Source organism: Adiantum capillus-veneris, chromosome 2 (genome assembly GCF_014529385.1).
Source record: "Adiantum capillus-veneris isolate H3 chromosome 2, ASM1452938v2, whole genome shotgun sequence".
Lineage (NCBI taxonomy): Eukaryota > Viridiplantae > Streptophyta > Polypodiopsida > Polypodiales > Pteridaceae > Adiantum > Adiantum capillus-veneris.
In genome coordinates this window covers 11,712,651-11,730,706 of record NC_140932.1, presented here as the reverse complement: position 1 = coordinate 11,730,706, position 18,056 = coordinate 11,712,651, and positions in this window count along the sequence as shown.

Genomic DNA, 18,056 nt, shown 5'->3' with positions numbered 1-18,056 from the left:
TCCTATATAGGAAGAAAATACTGAGCCAATAAAAATACGGCCATGAAAATGAGCTAACAATGTGCTAATCAATTGGCTAGAAAAGTTCTTCTAGAAACTGCAATCCAAGAGCAAACAAACTTTAACTTTCCATAACCAGCCAAACCACCGAGGAAAAACGTCAAAAATCAACCTTGGTGATGATAGCACCTCGATCGAAAGTGACAACGGAGAATCTTATGGTTTCCCTTATCAATGACTTGTGCCATCATCCTTAGAACTCAACCTTGCTAAGGATAGTAGCGACAAAGATGATTCTTATGACATCCCCTACCAAGAACTCAGGTCATCACTAACACTAGCAGCTTTTGTAACAACCATGTAAGGCCAAAAGAAAATAACAACAAGTCAAAGCCAAAACGTTTGACAAATCTGGATATCAAAGAGCCAATTCAGCCAAAAGCAGGTATGGATCAAGAAGATGAAGATCTTTGATGAAAAATCACAAGATCCAACACCAAAAGGAAAACAATCAAAGTATGTAAGAACGGCTAAGAAAATCACAAAGTCGCAAACTTTTGCAACTCAGATTTTGGGTTTCAGAGAAGTCAATTCAAGCACAAAGAGGTCAGGAGTTTATTTCTATTCCAAAATGGTTAAAGTATCAACTCCCAAAGTCTGAATCCCATCCCCAACCAAGCATACAAGGCTGAAGCAAAGACAGCTACTGACTCACGCAAAGACAAGGTGGATCCCAAAGAAGTCAGTTCAAACACAAACGAAGCAGGGACAAGTATGGGTTCCCAAACGAGCATCATCAACAAAACAACCAATTATCAAAGAATTGGGTCCCAAAGGAAACCAATAAAACTACTATCACCGCATCGCCGCTTGTATTCTTTCAATTCCTCCTATAGTTACATTGCACTTAAAAGAGAGAAAGTCACTCACTTCACCACTTTATGCTGCACAAGGCTTACGGATCAGGAGATAAAGTGAATGCAAAGGAAAAGCTCGAAAGCAAAATAACCAGAGGCAACCAAAGAGAAGTCCAAATCTCAAACATGTAAGCTAAAACCTTTGAAACAAAGTGGAATTTACAAATGTACGTTATCCAAGCACATAAAAATAAAAAATACATTTGGATCCCCAAACAAGCCAACCCTACAACACAATCATGCTACCCACTCCAAAGAAGATGTAGCTATCAAGGTCATCACCATGGACTCTAAAAATTAGAACAAAGCACATTTGGCTACCAAAGAAGTTGGTCAGAGCACAGGCTAATCAAGCATACATGTGGATACCAAAGGTCAAGCTAGAACCCACTGCTGAGGAACAATGCCAAATACGACAACCAAAAACAAGGCTAAAACGGATCCCAAAGAAGAACACTGTGAAAAGCTTAAATATTGAATCTTGACCACAATTGAGCAAAAAGACATCATAGGCATATGATGTCTCTAACCTAATTCTCGGCATATTTTGATATGTTGCTAACATAGATCCTTTGTACTAGTTGTCTAGAGCTTGTATTTCAAGTTTCATGTCATTTGGATCACATCTGACCTCAAGTAAGTCAAAAATTGGGAAATTGCCAAGAAAAGCCTAATCTGGCCATAACTTGCACAAACAGAGTTCAAATTGAATTTTATGAGTGGACAGAGTATAAGGGTGCTACTGGGAGTGAGCAAAGCAAAAATATCCAAAATCTGTGAAAAAAGACATCATACGCGTATAATGTCTACACGTATAATGTCTTTTTGAGCAAACCTGATACAAAATTTTAAGGGCAAGCAATGTATCACTTTCTAAAACTCACAAATACATCGGAAACATAATTTTCTTTGTATACAACGATATGTTTGAAATGACCATATCAAACACATGGAACTTTTCATTATTTTATATACTCCAAAGTCAAATTTTGTGCACATGAAACTTTCAATTTTCTATAGAAAAATTAAGGAAAAGTTACCTAAAATTTTCTACAAGGTCACTTCATTTTTTTCTTGAGCTTATAAAGGCGATTTCTTCATAGCATCAATCGAAATCTTACAAGGGTCAACTTGATGAGTATAGTTCTTGATCATGGTAGATTCTAAAATGCAAGGTTAAATTTTTAAAAGACCCTCTAGCTAACATATTTAAGTATATCAAGAGGGTTTTCTTACTAAGGGCCAAAAGCAATTGCTTGTGCGCAAGGCAAGAAAATACCGCCATATCAATGATGATCTCTACTACAAGGGTAAGAATCAAATTCTTACACGTGTACCTCTCTTTAGAGAGATCACCAAAATCATTTCAAGTTCCCTGATGGTTTTTGTGGAAGGCACTTTGCACTTGAAATCACCAATAGAAAGGTTCTACAAGCTAGTTTTGTGTGACCTATTTTATAGAGAGATGTGCATCACTGGTGTAAACAATGCAAGGAATGTCAGAAGACATGGGATAGGAGGCTCACATATGAGCCACAGACTCCTATAATCTCTTATGGACCATTTGAGATATGGGGAATTAATGCCATTAGGCCTTTATGTGTAGAGCTCAATTCATGGAGCCTACCGTCTTTTCGGATTGCGGATCAGAGCCACGGTTTGCAAGATATGATCATTTGAAGTTTTTTCGGGGGTCGGGTCTGAGCCCACTTGGCCACATTGGAGAATGCGCCATCTGGAATCTTTTGAGCCTCGACAAAGATCTAGAGCAGAGTGTACATCATACGGAGCTAATAGGAAGAGACCGCATGCCAAACGGAGTCCGGAGCAAGGAGTTACAGCGGTCGGGAGTTGGGGTGCCTTTGCCCAAAGTTGATGGCAGATGATTTGATCGTGTTTTGGTCACATTAGATCTTGGGCCTGGAAAATTCGAGTAGCGGTGCGGATTATGGAGAAGCAAGGTGGCAGTGCAATCTTTCACCCGGGCTTTACGGCTTGGCAATAGGGCCCAGGAGCAGAGAGTGGGAGCCAAGCAAACGTGGCGGGCCACTAAACCCACATAAGCAGTGCATAGTGGGGATGCCGTGGTATATATAGTGGAGGGAGCCTCTCCATGGTACACAAGAGAGGGTGAGGGGAGCTCCCCTTGGGCGCAGCTATGGCGTTCACGTTGGGCGCTGCTGTGGCGGAGGCGCCGGCGGTTTTGGGTGGCGACTGGCGAGGTGGCGGCGCCCGTGGGCGGCCGCATGGCGGTGGAGTTTGTTGATGATGTGGCAGGTAGCCAAGAGGCGGTGCCCGTGCCCATAAGCGGAAAACGTTTTTGAGGTGAAGCCCCCCCCCCCCCCCCCCCCCAATAGTGACATCGCATTGCCTTGAGGGAAAGGGGTCCCACTGCAAGGAGGTGGCGGTAAAGACAGTTGGCTAGGATACTCAAGGGCCAAGGAAAAAGAAGTACGGCCGGCCAAAATCAAAGGTGCAAAGGGCAAGTGTGCACACCATGCAAAGCTTTCCAAAGTGAGCTAGGCCAAGTGTTGGCAATGCAAGTTAATGCTAAAAAGAACTTCAAAAGGAGTCCACGACATGGAATGACACCACATTTTTCTTTTTTGAGATTTCTAGACACACTCCTATAAAAGGAGGTTTTGGTTCATTTTTTGGGGTCTTTTTCCAAAGAGGGCTTTTGGACCAAGGAGGGTTTGTTTGCCAAGGCTTTTGGAGCTCTTGTTTTTTGGTTGCCGAGGTTCATGCCGGCGGTGTGTTGATTGTACATGACATTACCACCTAGAAACGTGTGTCACCATCGAAATAAAAGCTTTATTACCTAAAAACTAATAAAACGAAATCATACAGTAAAGTATCATACCTGGATGTCTAGAGGGAAAAAACCCAAAGGAAAAAAAGTGCCTCTAGTATATGTGCATGTATCTAGTGTAGCATAGTCAATGTGCACAAGTCAAGGGTCTAGTGCATGGGGATAAGAGAAATCTCTCCAAACAAAAAGACCTGCAATCTCTTGGCTCTATGTTGTCTAATGGTCGCTCTCTGTTGTCTAATGGTCATTGGCTAGCTAGCACCTAGCTCCATATAGATAGTAGACATTATCACTGCTTTCCTACATGGTCTTCTAGAAGAAGAAATTTATATGCATCAGCCCCCCCACTTCATTGGTCCCCATCACCCCAATTATGTATGTTGCTTGCATCGCCCCATATATGGTCTCAAACAAAGCTCCCGTCAATGGTATTTTTACATGCACAATCATCTCTCCAACAATGGTTGGATTCGCCTATTTGCTGATCCCAATGTCTATGTGCTTCACCGTCCTTTTGGCTTTGCAATCTTAGGTCCCTTTGTGGATGATATCCCTGTGGTTGCATCTCATCCTGCCATCATTGACATAGTGCATGATCGATATGCTTGCCTCTAGCTTTCCTATTAGTGACAAGGGTCCCATGGATTTCTTTCTTGGCATCATTGTCTCTCGCGATCCTAATCACACTACATCAAGAAAATTCTTGAGCAATTCGATATGCACTCTGCTAATGGCCATCCCACACCACTTGCCCTCAATGCCAATCTGGCTCCGGAACTTCACCCCTATACTAAAGCTGATGCTACTACTCTTCAAGATTTCAAATACAATAAGCTTCTTAGCCAGCTTCGCTATCTCATTACTTGCACTCGCCTTGACCTTTGCTATGCCGGTCACATTCTCTCCCGTGCACTTCAGCTTCCTCGCCTCATCCATCGCCAAGCCGCCCTCTGTTGCCTCCGCTACCTCAAATACCCTATGCATTATTCCTTAACATTCCATCGCCAGGATGGTCCACTTGCTTTTACACGATATGTGGATGCCGACTGGGTTGCTCAAGATCCTCTTCGACACTCTACCTCAGGATATGTCTTGACACTCGCTGGCGGAGCTATTACATGGACTTCCAAGCGCCAAAACACCATCGCACATTCTTCTACGGAGGTGGAGTACGTTGCGGCCTCACTTGCTTCTCGCAAGGTCCTTTGGCTATCTCAGCTCGTCTAGGAGATGCGGCTTCCCATCCCCATGGATCAAAGCCCTATTTCCCTCCATTGCAACAACCACTACGACAAAAAAAGGTGTCATCAACGTAGATATCGACGCACTGCGTCGCTGCGTCGATATCCGCGTCCCTATGAAGTTGTCGCTATTTGCGACGCAGATAGCGACGACCATAACAGGAAAAAAAATTCTTGGGCAGAGGGCAGGTAGCCTGGCCTGTGCCCAGTTAAAAGATGGACACAGCCACAGCCAGACTTCTTGCCCTCTGCCCAAGAAAGCGAGCAGCACCAAATCTCCCGCGTGCAAAAATTTCGGCAGAGTTCCCTTTGTTTTTACATAAACTTTTCAAAAAAAACCATATCATATATATGCCTCCTACATGCTATCCATGTAGGATCTCACATGAGATTTAAGGCCAATGAAAGACAAGTACCATACCAACTGAAAAGCATAACCATAACGAAGCATAACCATAACTGAAAAGCATAACCATAACGAACCATAACCATAACTTAAAATCATAACCATAATGCAGATAACCATAACCATAAAAAAAATAACAATAACCATAAGCATAACCAGAAAGTTAAACATAACCATTAACAAAACTTGAACCATAACTATGTCTATACAAGAATAGGAGAAATAACCATGTCTATACAATGACAATGACAATAATCATAACCATAAGGGAAACAATAACTGTCTCTACAAAAAAGAGACACAGAAGCGTGTTGTGTCTCACAAAGCATATATATGAAATCCGGTCCACCAATGACTAGGCGTCGCAACCTGCACATAGGACAACTCACAAAATTAGTATTGATATTACTTCACATATACTTACTTAATTAAATCAACTCACACATATTAACGTCTCACCTCAAGCGATCAGCGAGACTGTAAGGCCTCCCAGTCTACAAGCTCTCCTGAAGCTTCAAGATCATTCAATACTTCATAGATACCTCTGCGATATCCATCTGACTCCTCCTATCGTGTCAAAGCTCGATGCATCGCAAGATTCTGTGTTTATACAAAAATCAAAGTAATAAGAATACATGATTCAACGCGTTTTAAAGAACGCCATAGTTAAGATTGGATTAGAAACTCACAAACTCATAGCGAAAGGTGTCGAAGCCTCCGCTGCCAAGATGAGATGTCCCCCTGGTCATCTGTCATACCTGCACGGCCTCACGTTGCTGTCTGAACCGCGTGTCCGCTGTCCGCTGTTGTACCTGTGCGGCCTCACGCTGCTGTCTGTCCGCTGTCCGAGTCCCCCCCCCCCCCTAGGCGTCGGACCCTCTGGTGTGAAGCCCGGAGGCGTAGTACCCATGCCATAACTCCTAGAGCTCGTCAACTAGTGGAGCTAGATAAACATCCATGTTTTTTGCCTTGAACTTACCATGTACAATCAAGCTTAATATCAAATGACCCTTCTTGATGGCAAGCCACGGCGGGAGGTTGTAATTGATAAGGCACACATGCCAAGTGCTCCATGACGAGCTTCTCAAGCCAAATAGATTGACTCCATCCATTGCCATGTCCAAACGCAAATTGTGTGGTTCACTCTTAAAATGTGGCCAGGTATCTTCAATGTGCCTCCAAGCCTTTGAATCAGCGGGCACCCGAAATGTTGCGTCAGTGGATCTATTCGTAGAATGCCACCGCATCAACTTTGCAATGGAACCACAACGAAACATGCTTTTTATCCTAGGAATAATAGGGAAATGCCGCAACACTTTAGCTGGCACTATCTCGCCAACTGCATCTTGTTTGTAGCGCATTGCTCCGCACTTAGGACACAATAGACAATCTGCGAATTCATTGCGAAAAAGAATGCAATCATTTGGACATGCATGAATCTTGTTGTAGTCCAAGCCAACTGAGGTCAGAAGTTGCTTCGCGTCTGGCCCGGAGGGGGGCATTTCATTGCCAGCCGGGAGAAGTTGCTCCCGCAATAACCTGTTTAAGTCACATTAAATTAAAAAGCTCTCCGAGCACATCACTGTTGCAATCAGAAAATCTCTTTTGTAAATTACATACCTAAACAAAGCAATGACGCTTGCATCTGACCACCCGTACACTGATTGAAGATTCAAAAACGCCAGACAAGTACGAAGCAGAGATATTTTGGCGCCTTCATAGATTGGTTGACGTGCCAACTTCCTCAACATGTCTTCAGGAGATAGGCGCACGGCTTCTGGTGCTGCTTTGTTCGCGTTCTCCTCGCTTGTCTGGAAGAAGGCATCCAGCATCTCCTCCATGCCGTCGTCTTCTGTCTGTAAGCCCTTTTCTGCTTCCATCCGTGGCTCTATATTGGTCGGACCTTCACGCATAATCTTTTTTCTCTCTCTCTCGGATGTAGGTGCTATGTCGTAGAAATCAATGCCCGTTCCGTAGAAGTCGTATCGCAGATTCTGTACGGTTTCTCTAGCAAACTCTCCGTACTTGTGCACATGCTCATTACATATCCTACGCTTGCACAGGATTTGATACTTACAGAGCGTGCACGAGCATGCGATCTTTTCCTCCATGTTAGTTGATGACGTTGCCATCTACAATGATTATGAATGTTGTTTTAATATATATATATATATACTTCTCACAATGTAAACTACCTCACATTCTCTAGTCTTGCCCAATCTCCGTACACCTCGGTCCAGAGGTGTACGGAGATCAGGACCACCGGGTCAAAATCTCGTCTTTATTGGTCAAATCCTATATGGGTAGACACATACGTGCACTCCTAGGTGTACATGGCAATGCATGTAGCAGGCAAAACCGCTTTGCCTCTTTTAGTTCCATAGTTTTTTCTCTGTCTACGTACCCTATCTCTCGTTCTTTCTCTCTCGATCTCGCTCTCGCTATCTCTCTCTCTCTCTCGATCTCGCTCTCGCTATCTCTCTTTCTCTCTCTATTTCCCTATTTTCCTATTTCTCTCTCTCTATCTCGCTCTCCACTTCCCTATCTCTCTCTCTCTATCTCTCTCTCTCTCTCTCTCTCTCTCTCTCTCTCTCTCTCTCTCTCTCTTGCTTCCCATTGAGGTCTTGGGCATGCAAAGGGTTGTGGAGTACATGCGTAAGACACAACGTAGCCCTTTGCATCGACTTCCTAGAATCGCATATGAAGCAAGTCAAATGGTTCAAAAGACATGCAAGAGCAAAATACTAAGTTCGGGGTGGATGCTTGATATCAAGAAATGGTTTGGAAGATGGGATGCATGTCACTTGGTCAAGGATGCGTCGATCGACTCCCAAGTTAATGAGGCCTTCTTACAACGCCAATGTATCACGGCTTGGGAGAAATACGGAGGTTCTCGCTTCAGCCATTACACCACACACGTTGCCCCAAACTACAAATCTCTCTTCTTCTCGGAACGAGGTAACCGAACCCATTCCTACATCCTTGAGCCCATCCCGTTGAGTGCGATCCGCACCATTGCCTCCATTCGTCTTAGCTCCCATTCTCTACGCTGTGAGACAGGACGTTGCACCTTATGCCCTCGTCAACTGCGAGAGAGTGAGTACCACACACTACTTGAGTGCTCAGCTTTTGACCACATTAGGTCCTCTTTTCCCCATATATTCAGCCATGATCTCTCCCTACATACCTTCCTCTCCCAACCACGATGTGGACTCTCTATTGCGACGCTCATTTCAGCCATTTTTGAGCATCGAGAGTCACTTATGAACTCCACTCACACCACGTGACATGTTCATTTGGTCCCATAGGTCATATTTGACCTCCCAGGATGATAATAGAACTATCTATCTCTCTCTCTCTCTCTCTCTCTCTCTCTCTCTCTCTCTCTCTCTCTCTCTCTCTCTCTCTCTCTCTCTCTACTGATCGAACGAGCGACTGAGCTAGGGAGATCTAGACGCCCACGACTGCGACTACACAACATCGACAGACGCTGCATCAAAGGATCTAGCTAGGTCACTTTGGCTCGACATGCACAACGCCCAGTCAGACTACTGACAATGGAGGAGATTGATGAGATCCGCCAGCGACAGATGCTGGATCTCCTATGATCTACCTATCCCAAGTAGCTGGTTTAGCCGTTTAGTCCACACCCAGCAGTTTAGGATTCCATAATATTTTATTTTGTTATCTTCTTACTCTGACTTTGTATCAGATCCATCACATTGTAACTTTCTTGTCTCATGTCTCATAGGTCACTTTGCCTTTCGAAGACGTTAATTTAACTTTTCATTTCATTTCTCTCTTTAATTTTAATTTCCTAAGCATACATTAATTCTCTCTCTCTCTCTCTCTCTCTCTCTCTTTGATTACCTACACACACACACACACATTTCTCTCTCTCTCTCTCTTTCCTACACACACACACACATTTCCCTCTCTCTCTCTCTCTCTCTCTCTCTCTCTCTCTCTCTCTCTCTCTCTCTCTATTTCCTACACACACACACCTCTCTCTCTCTTTCCTAAACACACACACACACCGCTCTCTCTCTCTCTCTCTCTCTCTCTCTCTCTCTCTCTCTCTCTCTTTCCTACACACACACACACGATGTAGAGAGAGAGAGAGGGAGGGGTTGGGGGGGGCGGAGATGGACATAATACCTGCGCAGCAGGTTTCGGCCAAGATCTGAGCAGGCAAAAATGGCCCCTGCGCGCGGGTTTCATTTTTTTCCCCCAAAATTTTTTGCGTCGCTATACGCGTGGATATATGCGTGGCAAATAAAGCCGTTCCACGCGTATATCGACGCACACTGCGACGCGTATAGCGACACACGCTAATTACGTCGATATACACGTGAAAAAGCATGGCCATCGATATATACGCGTCGATATCTTCATGTAGTTTGTAGTGAACCAATTCGCCACTATACACAGAGCACATCTTCACCATCCTAGCACATCTGAGCCTCGACACCCCCATTGTACTTGTGAGTCCTGTGTGTCCTTGGCTGGAGCTGAGTGTGCTACCACGCCAGATTCTATATCAGTTCTTTGAGATAGTCGAGTCATATGTTCTGGTTGTTGTGTCTTTGTGAGCTCTATTGATGTCTATTGTTTCCTTTCTTTTCAGTCTGTTTGAGTGAGATTGTCATGCACATTGCACCGAGGACCACCCATTGTAAAGAGCACGACACATTATCCGCGCTACAGGTGCTAGTATAAATTGCATAGTCCAAGAATTCCAATTGGAAAAACCAAATGAGCTCGGTTTGGATCCTTTGCATCTTTCCTCCATAACCATAGTGAAATTTGAGGACAAGTAGTTGCACATGCTTGTTGATGCAACTAGCTCCATCAAAATGAAAAGAGGATCACAACATTAGAGGATGAGAAAAGGTCCCGATTGCCAAATCAAGTGAGGATGAAGTGAAGATTACCTTTGACGAATCTCACTTGCTTGTGAAGGGAAAAGCTTTAGAATTGAAACAGGCATTAGCGGCTAAAAACTTGAAGGTAAAATCATGCTTTGATTACTTGCAAGGAAGAGAAAGGGTAGGGGCGAGGGAGAGAGAGGGGGACAAGGGCTGGATAGGGGGGGGGCGAGGGGGTGTGAATGGGTGGGTAGGGGCGAGGGGGAAAGGGTAGGGGCGAGGGCTGGTGAGGGGGTTGGTAGGGGTGAGGGAGAGAGAGGGGGATGAGGGCTGGTAGGGGGGGCGAGAGCTGGTGAGTGAGTCCTGGGATGGAGCTGAGTGTGCTGCCATGCCACAGTCTATATCAGTTCTTTGAGATAGTCGAGTCATATGTTTTGGTCTGCCGTTGTGTCTTTGTGAGCTCAATTGGTGTCTATTGTTTCCTTTTTTTTCAGTCTGTATGAGTGAGATCGTCACGCACATTGCACTGAGGACCACCCACTGTAGAGAGAACGACATATTATCCATGCTATAGGCACTCTTGTTATTCTCATTAGGAATCTTTTCTAATGAAATTCTCACTGTGTTCATGCTATTTTCCGCTACACACAAGTTACTAGGCCATTAAATGTTACATGTAGTGTGACACAGAGGTCAACACAGCCAAGGATGGGTGTCTAAACTCTCTTTTTTTACAGTGTGACACGGGGGTCAACACAGCCAAAGAGAGTGACAAACCTGCAAACTAACAGTCAGGTGTGAGCAAAGCTCCACAACGACAGCGCTAGCAAATACAACCTGCGAAAAAACATTGAGGTGAGAGAAAAGCTCCACAACAACAGCGCTAGCACATACATCTTCACAAAAAAAAACATAAAAAAACAGAAGAAGAAATTACTTGACGACCGCGATGGCATTGTCCTATCAGCGTTGGCTCTCTCTCTCTCTCTCAGTGATGTCAATGTCGCGACAGTTTGTTCGACCTGTCGCAACACCTTTTTTATAAATCAAACAATATTTCGATTGAAATTTATTTTGATCGAAATATGGTTTATTCGAAGATACGCGTATAATATGGGTATACATCGTATACTATCAAAATATACGTACAATTTTTGTTATACGGACGTATAATTGCAACTTAGCTCATTGCAGCTTATACACGTATTCAACTATGTTATCACTTGAAACCATAAGTGACAATATACCCCTATTAAATATATCCTCAATTCCCCGCTGCCCTCTCCAATTCGCCCCCTGCCCTCTCGAATTCCCCCAATTCGCCCCCACACCCAATTCATCCCGCTTTCCCCTCTTTCCAAATTCACCCACCCCGTTCCCAATTCGTACCCTGGTCCCTCTACTAACTAGTCTCCTCACCAAGTCGCCCTGGCCCTCTTGGGTTCGTCAAAAACACCTGGACATTTTTAAAGTGGGTAAGCTTTGCTTACAAGCAGCCCTGATAGCGAGCATCTGTCGTCGAGCTAGGACAGCTTGGCCTCTTCACCTTCTTTCAACAATTCGAATCTTCCGCTTTCTCTCCTTTTAAAAGCAATATACAGTAATTGGGATAACATTATACATTAATTGCAGAGTTATCACAGAATTATCACATGTATCCAAGTGTGGATATGTATGCAATTGTGGATCAATTTTTGAGTCTGTCAGACACTATGCAAGTGTGGATATGTATGCAATTGTGGATCAGTTTTTGAGTTTGTTCATTGTCTGACATTCTTCTACTCTGCATTGGAAGAACTTCAATCTCTAGATAGGGTGTCCACATCAGTTAGCGTCAACAAGATCATGGCAGGTACCAGCAGACCCTCCAAAAAAGCATTCAAGAAGCCACCACCTCCGTAGCTAAGTTCTGCTGAAGAGGAGGAGGACTCGGAAACTAACAGCCAAGATGTGGATGACTTCACTTCCAGTGATGCCAGCGATGAAATTTACAAAGCATCCCCAACTTCGGAGTCGGATTCAGAAGCCGTCTCTGAATCGGATGCATCAAAAGAAATAAACTTGAAAACAATAGGTAAAAAGAAACACAATCAGGAAATCAGTAGGCCGGCTACATCTAAAAGTCGCACACCATTCTCCTTGGTTGTTTATCTACAGCCACCTCGACCGTCTCTCGGCCAAATCCTCTCCAAGGACCAGCTACAGACTATGGGTTTCACAGCACTGGCCGAAGATCTCCCAACCACTGTTCCAATAGAGATGATTCATGATCTTTTGAAGAGCTTTTTTGAGGTCAGGGGTCATAAACTCACCGCTACAAGGTTAGGCCATGCTATGGGTATGAAAACCTTTCCAGCTGTAAATCCTGCTACTCGAACCTTCTCTCAGCTTTCTAAGGAGGCCACAATTCCGTCATGCGAGGAAATGCTCAGTACAAATCACCCGAATTATGAAAGAAACAAACAGATCTTGGCAATCTTTAGATACTACTTTCTAGCTAGAGATGCCAAAGAAGATAAGGGGAAATATGAACTGCCCACTACATTATCTCATTGGGATGGCATTTACTGTTTGTTCCATGCCCAACCCTGTGGATTTCACGAGATTCTTTTTTCATCTTTATAGCCTCGGGCCAAAAGGGTTCAGACCCAGGTGAGATCTGTGCAGCTCAGCTTCAAATGTTTCGCAGCCCCTCTCTTGGCGTGGGTCGTAAGTATACATGTTACACCAGACGAAGGAGATGATGATACACGAAGTGTGTAAGGGAAAAGGAATTCCTTAAACATTCATGTTGATCCTAAAATACACAAGAAAAAGAAGATCAAAGCAAAGGTGGCGAAAGATACTGCAGAGTCTCTACTCTCCTTGCTAATATCTGAGAGCCAACAGACTAAAGTAACACATCTTTCGCGGCTCTCTCTGTCTTTCACCCGTGTACGGGGCCAGCATCGACTCCGAAATTTCATGATAAATCGGCGGCTTCTCCGTCGGAGATTCCTCTACCTTCTTCCCCAATATTCACCCATACAGAGCTGACTCCACCTGCAACTACAGTCTTAGCTCCTATTTCAGCTCCTACTCCACCAGTAGTACCTACTCCCAGTGAGCCACCTATGCCACTTGGGATTCCTCCAGTATCATCTTCAGGGGTCGCCAACTCTACTTATTTGTTCCACCTTTCGGAGAAAGTATTACAAGACTCCAGGAATGCTATTGCCACCATAGAGCTTGGAGCGGAACAGTTGGTTGCCACACGCGCACTAGCGCCACTCTGCCATATACGCAGCTACGGAGGTATCTCTGAAGGTGGCCGAAAGTGGCATCTTGGATCGGGATGCTACGATTTTCGCGTTACAACAAGCCTTGGAAATAAAGTCAAACATCATTGAAGACCTTCGAGCACAAGTACAAATGTTTCGAGAAATGCTTTTACATGGAGATAGGCAGGCTCAGGCTCAGGCTCAGACTTAGGTTGGCGTGGGGTTTGGATGGACTGGATCCGGGCCACCATTACAGACTGTAGATCCTTCTCAGCAGTTTATGGGACTCTACACACAGCCTCAACGTCCAGTTCAATACTATAGTCCACAGTACCCGCAGGGTTTTCAATCATCATCATCCCACATGCATAGCATTCCTTGCTGCGACGGTGTTGCTGGTGCACATCCCCATGGCTATGTCACTCGTCGTCCTCAGTTCACTACCGGACAGGTGTTACCCTCTGTCCTGCAACAGCTGGCGGCTCCTTTCACAGGCGGCCAGGTTATGGATAACAGGTCCCAGCAACCTCTAGTCCAACAACGAAGTTCCACCATTGATTTGATGGCTCCACCTCCGGAGACTGATCCTTCGGGTGCAGTTATAGCGACTACTCTTTCTCTAGGATGATGATTGACCATGACTGAAGCCTGAAAATACATGAAGCAATATAAGTAAGGTAGATCTAGAATAGATATAAATTTGACATATATGATTGTAAATAGTTCTAAACAAAAACATTTTATGGACAATAATAACAACCAGCAATGAAAGACCTAAGCATATAAAATTCTTCCCTGCAGTGCGACACAGTGGTCAACAACAGTCAGAGACGAAAAAGAGTATAATACCAATCTCGTCGGCAGCAGTTAGGGACGAAGGATTTAAAATATCTAGCCCCTCTCTAGAGTGCGACACGGTGGCCAACAATAGCTAGAGACGAGAAATTTATTAAATGCAATCATCCTGCAGTGCGACGTGATGGTCAGCAATAGTCCGGAGCAAAGGATGTAAGATATATATTTTATCCTTGCAGTGCGACACAGTGGTCAGCAACAACCAGAGACAGATAATCTGTTAAATCCAATCTTCCTGCAGTGTGGCTTAATGGTCAGCAACAGCCAAGAACAAAGGATTAAAAACCCTCAACCCCTCCCTGTAGTACGACACGATGGTCAACAACAACCAGAGATGAGGAATCTATTAAATCCAATCTTCTTGCTGTACGACGTGATGGTTAGCAACAGCCAAGAACGAAATATTTAACAACCCTAAACCACTCTCTATAGTGCGACACGGTGGTCAGCAACAGACAGGGACGAAGAATCTATTAAATCCAATCTTCTTGCGGTGCGACACAATGGTCAGTAACATCCAAGAAAGAAGGATTTAAAAATCTTAAACCCCTCCCTACAATGCAACACGATGGTCAGCAACAGACAGAGACGAAGAATCTATGAAATCCAATCTTCCAGTAGTGCGACACAATGGTCAGCAACAACCAGGAAGAAAGGATGTAAGATAGCTAATCCCTCCCAGGAGTGTAACTCGGTGGTCAGCAACGAAAAATCTAATTGCACATCCTAAGCTACTCTTTGCAGTGCGACACAGAGTTCAACAGCAGTCAAGGACAAAGCGTCTAAAGTCTAACCCCCCTTATAGTGTGTGACACGGGGGTCAACACAGCCAAAGAGAGTGACAAACCTGTAAACTAACACTGAGATGTGAACAAAGCTCCACAACAACACCGCTAGCAAATACAACCTGCGAACTAGCACTGAGGTGCGATCAAAGCTCCACAACAACAGCGCTAGCACATATATCTTCACAAAAAAAAAACATTAAAAAAATAGAAGAAGAAATTACTTGACGACCGTGATGGCACTATTGCTATCGGCGTTGGCACTCTCTCTCTCTCTCTCTCTCTCTCTCTCTCTCTATATATATATATATATATATATATATATAAAATATACCAAGATATACGTACAATTTTTGTTATACGGACGTATAAATGCAACTTAGCTCATCGCAGCTTATTCGCGTATTCAAGTATGTTATCACTTGAAACAATAACCAAAAATATACCCCTAGAATTTGTGGAAATTCCCAAAATACTTAGATTGTAGAAGTCCTAAAATACCTTTTACTAATCTTGGATGGATTGCACCAACTCTCACAAGATTTATTCTTCTTGACGGTGGACATCTATCTTTAGGTGTCTTACAAAAGAAATATTCACTAATGAGCTTACAAATAGTGGTAATTGTGTCTCCGTGGCAGATATGGATAGTTTCATCCCTTGAGCCCACAATACCATAAAAAGATGATGTCATCATCTTCAATCAAGCCTAAACATAATGACTTGAGAAGTGCTTTTAAGATTGGCAAAGGGTAGTTTGGTAAAATGCAAGGGCAGTTTGCTATTTTTGATCAAAGTCTGCCAAAGATGAAAAATAATGTGAAATTTTTTAAATTTGAGGAGTACTTCAAGATTTCCACAATTTTCCCAAGCAATATGTGCAACTTGATTGTGAAACTTGATTAAGGCAATTGGAGATTGACTTACCAATCTTCAAGAACGACCTATGGGATTTGTCTTTAAGGCATGCAACATCCGTCCTTTCAAGTCTTCTACGTTGATGTTTGCTTGTGTTGTATCTTGCTTTCATTCAAAATGTCCAATCTACTAATCAATCATGATTATTTTATATAAACTATGAAAGAAGCTCTCATGGGAATAAGTAGTTGAACAAAGCAAGAGAAGTTTCACAAGAAGATTTAGAAATTTTCTCATGTAGGAAAACGGAGTCTTTCTCAATGTTTTTCATACAATGCTTAACATCATGAGCTTCTGCTCGAGAGGCACCGCATACCTAGCTAGGTATACGGTGCCTCCCTCACAAAAGCTCATGATGTTGAGGTAAGTCACAATAATGTGGGAAAAATTGTGAGAATTTGTTCAAAATTTCTTGTGTTTCACTCTGCATTATAACAACATACAATGAAAATCTGAACTTGTATGTTTTCAAGGCATGATTATGCTCTCTCTTGCCAATTGGGTCACAAAAATGTGTTTCTTTCGTTGATTAATTTATAGAAATGTTTTAGTTTATTTAATGTGTGTTTATCTGTCACAAGGTATGTAAGAAGTTAGTATATAGTCCTTTTGTTCTCGATACTCCTCATCCTTGTAAGGTGGGAGTTAGTGATTGTAACACCATTGCAGACATACCCCAAAAATTTTGGCCTACATAAGGATAGCTTAGCAAAGCATTATACTCTCTAGTGAGCTTCCACCAGAACATGCCTTATCATGGAATGCACCAAGCCAGATACTACCGAAAATGATAAGAAGGTTTACAAATAAGTAGCACTACAAGAGGCTATTCATATTAGCGACGCTCACACAGCGACGCTCAAAAAAAAAAAATCCCGGCGTCGCTATGAGCGTCACAAATTTACTTGTAAATTTGCGATGCTCATAGCGACGCTCATAGCGACGCCGGCTAGGCTAAAAAAAATAGCAGAGAGCGTCCAAAAACTTAGATCTCAGATCTGAGTTTTTCGGCGCCCTCAAGCAAAGAGCAGGTAACGCTCTCCCTCTCCCTCTCCCTCTCTCTCTCTCTCTCTCTCTCTCTCTCTCTCTCTCTCTCTCTCTTTCTTCTCCACACACACACACACACAGACACACACGAGGAGAGGAAGGAGAGCCAGGTATGCTCCTTCCCTCTCCTCACTCTCATGTTGCCTTCCCCTCTTTCTCTCTCCCTCTCTCTCTCTCTCTCTCTCACACACACACACACACACACACACACACACTCAAAAACATTATGTGTGTGTGTGTGTGTGTGTGTGTGTGTGTGAGAGAGAGAGAGAGAGAGAGAGAGAGAAAGAGTACAAACATAAACAAAAACGCACACACACATACATAAACAAAGAATGCACACACACATTGAGAGAGGAAAAGAGAGAGAGAGAACATGTATAAACAAAAAACGCACACATTGAGAGAGGAAAAGAGAGAGAAAACATGCATAAACAAAAAAACGCACACACATTGAGAGAGAAAGAGAGAGAAACTAATTTAACGTCGTAGGAAACTAATTAAAATTAAAAGACCTAAAGATCTAGCCGGCGAGGAGTTGAACTCAAGACCTATTATTCAAGAGGGAAATGGCATAACCAATCTATCATACTTGGCATGGGTGATAGAAAGGTTATACCATTTATCTCTTTTTATTGGCACACACATCCACACACGCGCACACACACAAGAAGAAGAGAGTTATAACGTCGTAGGAAACTATCCTAAAAGATGTTAAAGATTAGGTTAGATGTAGACTTACGTTAAATTAGATTTAGGTTTATTTAAGTTAAATTAGATTAGATTTAGGTTTATTTTTAGTTAGATTTACGTTTATTTACGCTAGATTTAGATTTACGTTATATTAGATTAGATTTAGGTCTCCATAGACTGCGATGCCTGCATGAAGCGGGTGAAGAAAGCCCTCAATGGAATATAGGGTATTGCTGCCTTCACTCATGGTGGGC